The sequence below is a fragment of the Pristiophorus japonicus genome, chromosome 9 (assembly GCF_044704955.1).
Source record: "Pristiophorus japonicus isolate sPriJap1 chromosome 9, sPriJap1.hap1, whole genome shotgun sequence".
NCBI lineage: Eukaryota > Metazoa > Chordata > Chondrichthyes > Pristiophoridae > Pristiophorus > Pristiophorus japonicus.
In genome coordinates this window covers 193,711,073-193,722,751 of record NC_091985.1, presented here as the reverse complement: position 1 = coordinate 193,722,751, position 11,679 = coordinate 193,711,073, and the positions used below count along the sequence as shown (strand labels likewise).

At 48.5% G+C, this 11,679-nt stretch overlaps 1 non-coding gene across 1 annotated transcript; it reads left to right on the top strand.

Moving 5' to 3' along the window:
- The first annotated feature begins 7,796 nt into the window (after positions 1–7,796).
- On the top strand, positions 7,797–7,869 carry trnat-ugu (transfer RNA threonine (anticodon UGU)). Its single transcript has one exon. It is a non-coding gene; the product is annotated as a tRNA-Thr (tRNA).
- The last annotated feature ends 3,810 nt before the right edge of the window (positions 7,870–11,679 follow it).

The following is an 11,679-nucleotide window of genomic DNA, read 5'->3' as shown; positions in this document are numbered from 1 at the left end:
TCGGAAATCAGGGCGCCTCCGAGACCACCAGGTAAATTCGGGAAAAATATCCAGCGAGGAGGCAATTGCCCGCGGGGAGAGCCCCAGAGGGATTTCTGGGCCATTAGGTCCTTCATTGAAACACCCGTGAAGTCGGCCCTTATCGGTGGAAGTAGGTCATCCTGGATACGAGGGACCGCCTAAGAGTGATCTCTCTGTTTCACAGCAACAACTTGCCTTGAACAGAATGACTCAAGGCACTACACAGGAGTATTATCAGATTAAAAATTTGATACCGAGCCGCATAAGGAGAAATTAGCGCAGGTGACCAACAGCTTGGTCAAAGAGGTCGGTTTTAAGGAGCGTCTTGAAGGAGGAAAGAGAGGTTGAGAGGCGGAGAGGTTTAGGGAGGGAGTTCCAGAGCTTGGGGCCCAGGCAGCTGAAGGCACGGCCACCGATGATGGAGCGATTATAATCAGGGATGCTCAGGAGGGCAGAATTAGAGGAGTGCAGACATCTCGGGGGGGGGGGGGGTGGTGGGGGTTGTGGGGCTGGAGGAGATTACAGAGATAGGGAGGGGCGAGGGCCATGGAGGGATTTGTAAACAAGGATGAGAATTTTGAAATCGAGGCGTTGCTTAACCAGGAGCCAATGTAGGTCAGCGAGCACAGCGGGTGATGGGTGAGCGGGACTGGGTGCGAGTTAGGACACGGGGGCAGCCGAGTTTTGCATCACCTCGGGTTTATGTCGGGTAGAATGTGGGAGGCCAGCCAGGAGTGCGTTGGAATAGTCAAGTCTGGAGGCACGGATGAGGGTTTCAGCAGCGGATGAGCTGAGGCACGGGCGGAGACAGGCGATGTTACGGAGGTGGAAATAGACAGTTTTAGTTCTGCTGCGGATATGTGGTGTAAAGCTCATTTCAGGGTCAAATATGACACCAATGTTGCGAACAGTCTAGTTCAGCCTCAAACAGAAGGTGGGAGAGGGATGGGATCAGTGGCTCGGGAATGGAGTTTGTGGCGGGGACCGAAAACAATGGCTTCCGTCTATTCTCTCTCTCTTATCACTGTCTCTCTCTTTTTGCCTCTTTCTCTCTCAAAATGTCTCAGTCTCTATTTGTCTTTCTCACTCTCATTCCATCTCCGTCTCTCTTTCTCTCTGTTTTTCCGTGTTTCTCTTTGTCACAGGAACAGGAGGTGGCCCATTCAGCCCCTCGAGCCTGTTACATAGGAACAGGAGGAGGCCCATTCAGCCCCTCGAGCCTGTTGCATAGAAACAGGAGGAGGCCCATTCAGCCCTCGAGCCTGTTACACAGGAACAGGAGGAGGCCCATCAGCCCCTCGAGCCTGTTACATAGGAACAGGAGGAGGCCCATTCAGCCCCTCGAGCCTGTTACACAGGAACAGGAGGAGGCCCATTCAGCCCCTCGAGCCTGTTACACAGGAACAGGAGGAGGCCCATCAGCCCCTCGAGCCTGTTACATAGGGACAGGAGGAGGCCCATTCAGCCCCTCGAGCCTGTTACATAGGGACAGGAGGAGGCCCATTCAGCCCCTCGAGCCTGTTACACAGGAACAGGAGGAGGCCCATCAGCCCCTCGAGCCTGTTACATAGGGACAGGAGGAGGCCCATCAGCCCCTCGAGCCTGTTACATAGGGACAGGAGGAGGCCCATTAGCCCCTCGAGCCTGTTCCACCATTCATTTAGAATGTGGCTGGCCTATACCTTGACTCCATTTACCCGCCTTGGTTCCGTAACTCTTCGTACCCTTGCCTCACAAAAATAATTACTTAATCATAGAATCATAGAACTGTTACAGTACAGAGGGAGGCCATTGGCCCATCGAGCCCGTGCCGGCTCTCTGCAAGAGCAAGTCAGCCAGGCCCACTCCCCCGCCCTGTCTGTCACTCTCAATTTTTTCCCTTCAGGTACTTATCCAACTCCCTTTTGAAGGCCACCATTGAATCAGCCTCCATCACCCTCTCAGGCCGTGAATTCCAGATCCTAACCACTCGCTGCGTAAAATAGTTTTCCTCATCTCGCCTTTGGTTCTTCTACCAATCACCTTAAATCTGTGTCCTCTGGTTCTCGACCCTTCCACCAATGGGAACAGTTTCTCCCTATCTACTCTGTCCAGAACACTCATGATTTTGAACACCTCGTTCAAACCTCCCCTTAACCTTCTCTGATCTAAGGAGAACAATCCCAGCTTCTCCAGTCTCTCCATGTAACTGAAGTCCCACATCCCCGGTACCATTCTGGTCAATCTCCCCTTAACCTTCTCTGCTCTAAGGAGAACAATCCCAGCTTCTCCAGTCTCTCCATGTAACTGAGGTCCCACATCCCCGGTACCATTCTGGGTCACTCTCCCTCTGCACCCTCTCCCAGGCCTTCACATCCTGCTTAAAGTGTGGTGCTCAGAACTGGACACAATACTCCAGTTGGGGCCTAACCCAGTGATTTATAAAGGTTTATCATAACTTCCTTGCTTTTGTACTCTATGCCTCTATTTATGAAGCCCAGGATACCGTAAGCTTTTTTAACCACTTTCTCAACCTGCCCTATCACCTTCAACGATTTGTGCACATTATAAGAACATAAGAACATAAGAATTAGGAACAGGAGTAGTCCATCTAGCCCCTCGAGCCTGCTCCACCATTCAACAAGATCATGGCTGATCTGGCCGTGGACTCAGCTCCACTTACCCGCCCGCTCCCCGTAACCCTCAATTCCCTTATTGGTTAAAAATCTATCTATCTGTGACTTGAATACATTCAATGAGCTAGCCTCAACTGCTTCCTTGGGCAGAGAATTCCACAGATTCACAACCCTCTGGGAGAAGAAATTCCTTCTCAACTCGGTTTTAAATTGTCTCCCCCGTATTTTGAGGCTGTGCCCCCTAGTTCTAGTCTCCCCGACCAGTGGAAACAACCTCTCTGCCTCTATCTTGTCTATCCCTTTCATTATTTTAAATGTTTCTATAAGATCACCCCTCATCCTTCTGAACTCCAACGAGTAAAGACCCAGTCTATTCAATCTATCATCATAAGGTAACCCTCTCATCTCCGGAATCAGCCGAGTGAATCGTCTCTGTACCCACTCCAAAGCTAGTATATCCTTCCTTAAGTAAGGTGACCAAAACTGCACATTAGTACTCCAGGTGCGGCCTTACCAATACCTTATACAGTTGCAGAAGGACCTCCCTGCTTTTGTACTCCATCCCTCTCGCAATGAAGGCCAACATTCCATTCGCCTTCCTGATTACCTGCTGCACCTGCAAACTAACTTTTTGGGATTCATGCACAAGGACCCCCAGGTCCCTCTGCATCTCAGCATGTTGTAATTTCTCCCCATTCAAATAATATTCCCTTTTACTGTTTTTTTCCCCAAAGTGGATGACCTCACACTTTCCGACATTGTATTCCATCTGACAAACCTTAGCCCTATCCAAATCTCCTTGCAGCCTCTCTGAGTCCTCTACACAACCCGCTTTCCCACTAATCTTAGTGTCATCTGCAAATTTTGTTGCACTACACTCTGTCCCCTCTTCTAGGTCATCTATGTATATTGTAAACAGTTGTGGTCCCAGCACTGATCCCTGTGGCACACCACTAACCACTGATTTCCAACCGGAAAAGGACCCATTTATCCCGACTCTCTGCTTTCTGTTCGCCAGCCAATTCTCTATCCATGCTAATACATTTCCTCTGACTCCATGTACCTTTATCTTCTGCAGTAACCTTTTGTGTGGCACCTTATCGAATGCCTTTTGGAAATCTAAATACACCACATCCATCGGTACACCTCTATCCACCATGCTCGTTATATCCTCAAAGAATTCCAGTAAATTAGTTAAATATGATTTCCCCTTCATGAATCCATGCTGCGTCTGCTTGATTGCACTATTCCTATCTAGATGTCCCGCTATTTCTTCCTTAATGATAGTTTCAAGCATTTTCCCCACTACAGATGTTAAACTAACCGGCCTATAGTTACCTGCCTTTTGCCTGCCCTCTTTTTTAAACAGAGGCGTTACATTAGCTGCTTTCCAATCCACTGGTACCTCCCCAGAGTCCAGAGAATTTTGGTAGATTATAACGAATGCATCTGCTATTATTTCCGCCATCTCTTTTAATACCCTGGGATGCATTTCAGGTCTCACTGTTCATGCACCCCATTTGGGATTGTACCCTTGAGTTTATGTTGCCTCTCCTCATTCTCCCTACCAAATTGCATCACTCCGCACTTTTCTGCGTTAAACTTCATCTGCCGCATGTTTGCCCATTCCACCAGTCTTCCTGAAGTCTATCGCGATCCACCTCGATGTTCACTATACTTCAGTTTTGTATCATCTGCAGTTTTTGAAATTGTGCCCTGTACACCCACGTCCAAGTCATTAATATATATCAAGAAAAGCAGTGGTCCCAGTACCGACCCCTTGGCACCTTCCTCCAGTCCGAATTACAACCGTACACCACGACTCTCTGTTTCCTGTCACTTAGCCAATTCCGTATCCATGCTGCCCACTGTCCCTTTATTCCATGGGCTTCACCTTTGCTAGCAAGCCTATTAAGTGGCATTTTGTCGAACGCCTTTTGGAAATCCATGTGCACCATGTCAACCGCATTGCCCTCGTCTATCCTCTCTGTTACCTCATCAAAAAACTCGATCAAGTTGGTTAACCACAATATGCCTTCAACAAATCCGTGCTGGCTTTCATAGAAACGTAGAAAATAGGTGCAGGAGTAGGCCATTCGGCCCTTCGAGCCTGCACCGCCATTCAATGAGTTCATGGCTGAACATGAAACTTCAGTACCCCATTCCTGCTTTCTAGCCATACCCCTTGATCCCCCTAGTAGTAAGGACTTCATCTAACTCCTTTTTGAATATATTTAGTGAATTGGCCGCAACAACTTTCTGTGGTAGAGAATTCCACAGGTTCACCACTCTCTGGGTGAAGAAGTTTCTCCTCATCTCGGTCCTAAATGGCTTACCCCTTATCCTTAGACTGTGACCCCTGGTTCTGGACTTCCTCAACATTGGGAACATTCTTCCTGCATCTAACCTGTCTAAACCCGTCAGAATTTTAAACGTTTTGTAAGGGGTGGTTTTCAGGGGGTCAGCTTTCCCTTCTGACCTTATATGAGTGGTTCCGAATCGCTCCCACACCCTTGGTTCTAGACACTGGAATTATGAAGGGACTGTGACAGACTTGGACAGACAATCGGTTTCAAGGTAGGAAGCAGGTATGGCTTTATTGTGTTTACAAAGAAGTAAAAGGCACACCTTTAATAACACACACAGACCAATACACACTGAAGGGTACAACACATTGAATAAATCGTCAAATTGCAGTCTGTGGGGAAAAGAATACAACTTAAACTCTAAATGGGGTAAAAAGGAGAATGCAGATACATTTACACAAGTTATCCCAGCCTCCCTCCTCCCAATTCACCTAACTAACGAAGTTATAGCTCTGGGGGGGTTCAGGGGCTATGCTCACCAATCCCTTTAGACAGTTGCCGGTGAATCGTGGTTTCGGGGTTCGCTGCACTTGGCCTTCTAGGCGAGCCGCACCCCGGTCGGAGGAGAGGACGTCGGACTGCGTAGTCTTCGGTTGGGGTGCGTCCGTTGATGCGGTAAGTTGCGTTTTGGATGTATGGGGTAAGTACCCACTTTCATTGGTTAGGAATAGTTTTAGTTAGTCCCTTTTGGTAATTTCTCCCCCCGTTGGTCGTTCCGAAGTAGATTGTAGAGTGGAAATAAATATCGATTCTTCAGTTTTTGCTGAGTTGGTTTTGGTTGGTCGTTTCGCTGGTTGTGGTGGCCCGGGTTGTCAATTTGGTTGCTGACAACTTTCCGTTTCGTGGGCCTCGTGCTCGGTCGGTCCTTGATGATTTCTTGTAGTTTCCTTCACTACTCCATTTCTTCACTCCCCACCTCCGGCTGCTTGTGTCTGTGTCTGTGTTCCAGTCTGTGCTCTGCTTCTCTCCTGTCTTCTGTTAGTTTCTGTGTTCTGCTAGTCTGCGTGCTGCTCCTTGCTGGTCTTTCCTTGTAAAACTGGGGGATAGATATATTCCAAAAAAAGGCTCCGTTATCTCCCATCAAATCTCTTGGGCTCTGTTTGAACTGTTCTGTCCACTGATTTTCAAATGTCTCCTTTGTCAGCAGTAACTTGATTAGGGTGTGAAAATGTGCTATCAGTGGTTTTGCATTGTTTTAGGATTGTCCAGTTTCTTGACCATGATTTCCATTGTGCTTGATTGGGTAATTCGATTATCTCTTAGAGGGTGAATAGTTCCCCAGACAGTCTGGGGTCTTTAATACACGAATTTGGCCCCACCTCCTGTATTTGGTAACTCTTTTTTTTTGCAGCCAAAATGTTGTAGAATCTTAAAATTGGTACGCTCCTTCCCATAGATGTTTAGGGGATCTCAAGCTTCTGTAATTTAGGTCCATTTTGAATTCCCTTTCCTATGGGTCCAAACACTGGGGGGGGTCTCCATGAATGCATCCCCTTTTATCCCCCGCAGGCTTTGTCTGCCCCTTCAAACTCATTTTAAAAGCCCAGAAAGGGATTCTTCTCCTCTGCAGGGGAAAGGTACCTGGAATCTTTGCGAGATATTGGTAAATTCTACAGTTTCTATGAGATCCCCTCTCATTCTTTTAACTCCAGTGAATACAAGCCCAGCTGATCCAGTCTTTCTCGATATGTCAGTCCCGCCATCTCGGGAATCAGTCTGGTGAACCTTCGCTGCACTCCCTCAATAGCAAGAATGTCCTTTCTCAAGTTAGGAGACCAAAACTGCACACAATACTCCAGGTGTGGCCTCACCAAGGCCCTGTACAACTGTAGTAACACCTCCCTGCCCCTGTACTCAAATCCCCTCGCTATGAAGGCCAACATGCCATTTGCTTTCTTCACCGCCTGCTGTACCTGCATACCAACCTTCAATGACTGATGTACCATGACACCCAGGCCTCGTTGCACCTCCCCTTTTCCTAAATTTCCTTAATTAATCTGCACTGGTCCAAGTAACTGTTCATTTTGTCCCTGATTATCATTTCTAAAATCTTCCCCACTATCCAGGTTAAACTGACTGGCCTGTAGTTGCTGGATTTATCCTTAAACCCTTAAGAGGAAAGGTTGAGCAGGTTGGGCCTATACTCATTGGAGTTGAGAAGAATGAGAGGTGATCTTACTGAAACATATAAGATACTGAGGGGATTGGACAGCGTAGATGCAGAGAGGATGTTTTCCCTCATGGGGGAATCTAGAACTAGGGGACATATTCTCAGAATAAGGGGCCGCCCATTTAAAACTGAGATGAGGAGGAATTTCTTCTCTCAGAGGGTTGTAAATCTGTGGAATTCTCTGCCCCAGAGAGCTGTGGAGGCTGGGTCATTGAATATATTTAAGGCGGAGATAGACAGATTTTTGAACGATAAGGGAGTGAAGGGTTATGGGGAGCGGGCAGGGAAGTGGAGTTGAGTCCATGATCAGATCAGCCATGATCTTATTGAATGGCGGAGCAGGCTCGAGGGGCCGAATGGCCGACTCCTGCTCCTATTTCTTGTGTTCTTATATTCTTTGTAAAAGGGGAATCAGATAAATACTTGCAGGGCTATGGGGGAAAGAGCAGGGGAGAGTGGGATTTATTGGATAGTTCTTTCAAAGAGCCAGCACAGGCACGAATGGCCTCCTTGTGTGCTGTAAGATTCTGTGAATGTTCAGTGATGAATCATCGTGAATGTTTATGTGGGCCCCACCTCCTTGTTAACAATAGCACGATTAAACTAGCAACTGGTATTGTAAGTGGCTCCATAGCTCAGGGGTTAGAGCACTGGTCTTGTAAACCAGGGGTTGTGAGTTCAAATATCACTGGGGCCTACTCAATTTTGGCTCCTGTTTCTAAATTCACCGACAATTAGCAACACGCTGACATCATCAAGAACCACTCACTTGGCACTTTCCAAGCAGCACACAGCACTTTCCCTGTCCATCCCCAGTCTTTATCCCAAACATTTCTGTATCCAGTCTCGGAGTTACCGATATGTCCTGAGATTTCACACTTTCCGCCTTTATTCTCAAGATGTGATGAAGGACATAAAATGAATCGTAGAATCGTAGAAGTTTACAGCACGGGAGGAGGCCATTTCGGCCCATCGTGTCCGTGCCGGCCGACCAAGAGCTACCCAGCCTAATCCCACTTTCCAGCTCTGGGTCCGTAGCCCTGTAGGTTACAGCACTTCAGGTGCACATCCAAGTATTGTTTAAATGTGGTGAGGGTTTCTGCCTCTACCACCCTTTCAGGCAGTGAGCTCCGCCCCAGACCCCTACCGCCCTCTGGGTGAGGAAATTTCCCCTCGAAACCTCCCCCCAATTAAATCTATGCCCCCTGGTTGTTGACCCCCTCTGCCGAGGGAAACAGGTCCGTCCTATCCACTCTATCCAGGCCCCTTATAATTTTACACACCTCAATCAGGTCTCCCCTCAGCCTCCTCTGTTCCAAAGAAAACAAACCCAGCCTATCCAATCTTCCCTCATAGCTAAAATTCCCCAGTCCAGGCAACATCCTCGTAAATCTCCTCTGTACCCTCTCCAGTGCAATCCCATCTTTCCTGTAATGTGGTGACCAGAACTGCACGCAGTACTCCAGCTGTGGCCTAACCAGTGTTTTATACAGTTCAAGCATAATCTCCCTGCTCTTGTATTCTATGCCTTGACTAATAAAAGCAAGTATTCCGTATGCTACCTTAACCACCTTATCTACCGGGCCTGCTACCTTCAGGGATCTGTGGACCTGCACTCCCAGGTCCCTCTGTTCCTCTACACTTCTCAGTGTCCTACCATTTAATGTGTATTCCCTTGCCTTGTTAGCCCTCCACAAATACATTACCTCACACTTCTCCGGATTAAATTCCACTTGCCACTGTTCTGCCCACCTGACCAGTACATTGCTATCTTCCTGCAGTCGACAGCTTTCTCCTTCATTATCAACCACACGGCCGATTTTAGTATCATCTGAAAACTTCTTAATCATACCCCCTACATTCAAATCTAAATCATTGATATATATCACAAAAAGCAAGGGACCCAGCACTGAGCCCTGTGGAACCCCACTGGATACAGGAAGGGGAGAAGGAGGGAGGGAAGGAAGGAGAGGAGAGGAGGGGAGTGGGAAGGGGAGAAGGAGAGAGGGAAAGGGAGCAGGAGAGAGAGAGGGGAGAGAAGGGAGAGAGGAGAGAGGAGAGAGAGGAGAGAGAGAGGAGAGAGAGAGGGGAGAGAGGAGAGAGAGAGGAGAGAGAGAGGGGAGAGAGGAGAGAGGAGAGAGAGAGCAGAGAGAGAAGGGAGAGAGGAGAGAGAGGGGAGAGGGGAGAGAGAGGAGAGAGGAGAGAGAGAGGGGGGAGAGAGAGAGGAGAGAGAGAGGGGGGAGAGAGAGAGGAGAGAGAGAGGGGGGAGAGAGAGAGGGGAGAGAGAGAGAGGAGAGAGAGAGAGGGGAGAGAGAGGGGAGAGAGAGGAGAGAGAGAGGGGAGAGAGAGGAGAGAGAGAGGAGAGAGAGAGGAGAGAGAGAGGGGAGAGAGAGGGGAGAGAGAGGGGAGAGAGAGGAGAGAGAGCAGGAGAGAGGAAAGGTCGTCTTGTCAACCAGGGGTCATAAGTTCAAATCTCACTGGGGCCTACGTAAATTTAGCTGTTTTTAAATTTGCAATCAATAAACAACAGGTTTCTTATAACTATTAAACAGCTCCAAGACCGACCCTGGAACAACAGACTCTCTCCCTCCCTCCCCTACACTCACACCCTTTAACGCCTCCTCTTCTGGTCTCTCTCTCTCCCCTTACACCTTCTCTCTCTCCTGTCCCCTCTCTCTCTCTGCCCTCACACTTTCTCTCTCTCCTGCCCCCTCTCTCTCTCTTCTCTCACACCTTCTCTATCTCCCATCCCCTCTCTCTCTCTCCTCTTTCCCTTCTCACTCTCCCCAACACTCTCTCCTGTCCCCTCTCTCTCTCTCCCCTCACACTTTCTCTCTCTCCCGTCCCCTCTCTCTCTCTCCTCTTTCCCTTCTCATTCCCCCCTTCACTCTCTCTCCATTTTCCCTATCCTCTTCTCTCTCGCCCCTTCCCTCTCAAGAGAGAGAGAGAGAGAGAGAGAAAGTGAGAGAGACACACATAAAGACAGACAGATCGAGAGAAATAGCGAGAGTGAGAAAGAGAGAGACAGAGACTGAAAGAAGCAGAGACAGAGACAGAGTGTGACTGAGCTGCCATGGGAGGTTTTACTATGTGATAAGTCCAATATATCTATGTTGAGAAGCGAATATTGAAGAGACTGAGGCAGGAATCTGGGGTATGGGTCACAATCTGAGTGATAAACTGATCCCTGACTCATTATTCAAACACACAGCACTAATGGGGAATGTGCCCTAGCCCAGGGATTCCAGCACTGGTCTTGTTAAACCCAGGGGCGGGGGTTCAAATCTCACTGGGGCCTACTCAATATTGGCTTCCTTTTTAAATTCACCATCAATTAACAACAGTTTTTCCTTATAAATATTAAACAGCTCCGAGACTGACCCTGGAATGACAATCTCCCCTTTCTCTCCCCTTTCACCAATCCTCCCGCCTTCCTCTTCTCTCCCTCTCCCCTTTCTCACTCTATCTCTCCTGGTCTGTCTTTCTATTCTCTCTGTCTCCTTCACTCTCTCCCCCTCCCCGTTTCTGTTTTTAATGATGTCATCACCCTGGATGGCCATGTTTTAATGATGTCACCACACTGGGCGGCCATATTTTTAATGAAGTCACCACCTTGGGCAGCCATGTTTTAATGATGTCACCACTCTAGACGGCCATGTTTTAATGATGTCACCACCCTGGGTGGCCATGTTGTCGTGATGTCATCACCCTGGGCGGCCATGTTTTAATGATGTCACCTCTCTGGGCGGACATGTTTTAATGATGGCACCACACTCTGCGGCCATGTTTTAGTAATGGCACCACACTGGGCGGCTATGTTTTAATGATGGCACCACACTGGGCGGCCATGTTTTAATGATGTCACCACCCTGGGCGCCCATGTTTTAATGATGTCATCATCCTGGGCGGCCATGTTTCATGATGTCACCACCCAAAGCGTTGCCTCCTGTGGTGGAATAGCCCATCAATGCCCCTCTGGCGGGGTGGGGGAGAGACCGTGTCACTGTTGTCATTGCCTGCATCCTGCCCTGCACCGTAAAAGACTTTCGGTCCCACTCTCTCTTTCCAGTGACGGCCACAGCCTGCCTGCCCTAAAAGTCACGATTTAGAATTTCCTCTCTCCATTCCAGGCACAACATGGAGTTTCCAGCCCCACGCTTCAGTCCATGGCCTGAAGGCCGCTCCACAACAACAACAACTTGAGTTTATATAGCACCTTTATCGTAGTGAAACGGCCCAGGGTGCTTCACAGCAGTGTTTTAAGACAAATCAGATAAATTTGACACCGAACCACAAAAGGATAAATTAGCGCAGGTGATTAAAAGCTTGGTCAAAGAGTTTTTAAGGAGCGTCTTAAAGGAGGAAAGAGAGGTAGAGAGGCGGAGAGGTTTAGGGAGGGAATTCCAGAGCTTGGGGCCAAGGCAGCTGAAGGCACGGCCACCAATGGTGGAGAGGGAGTGAGAGAGAGGGAGAGTGAGAGAGAGAAACGGAGGTAGAGATAGAGACA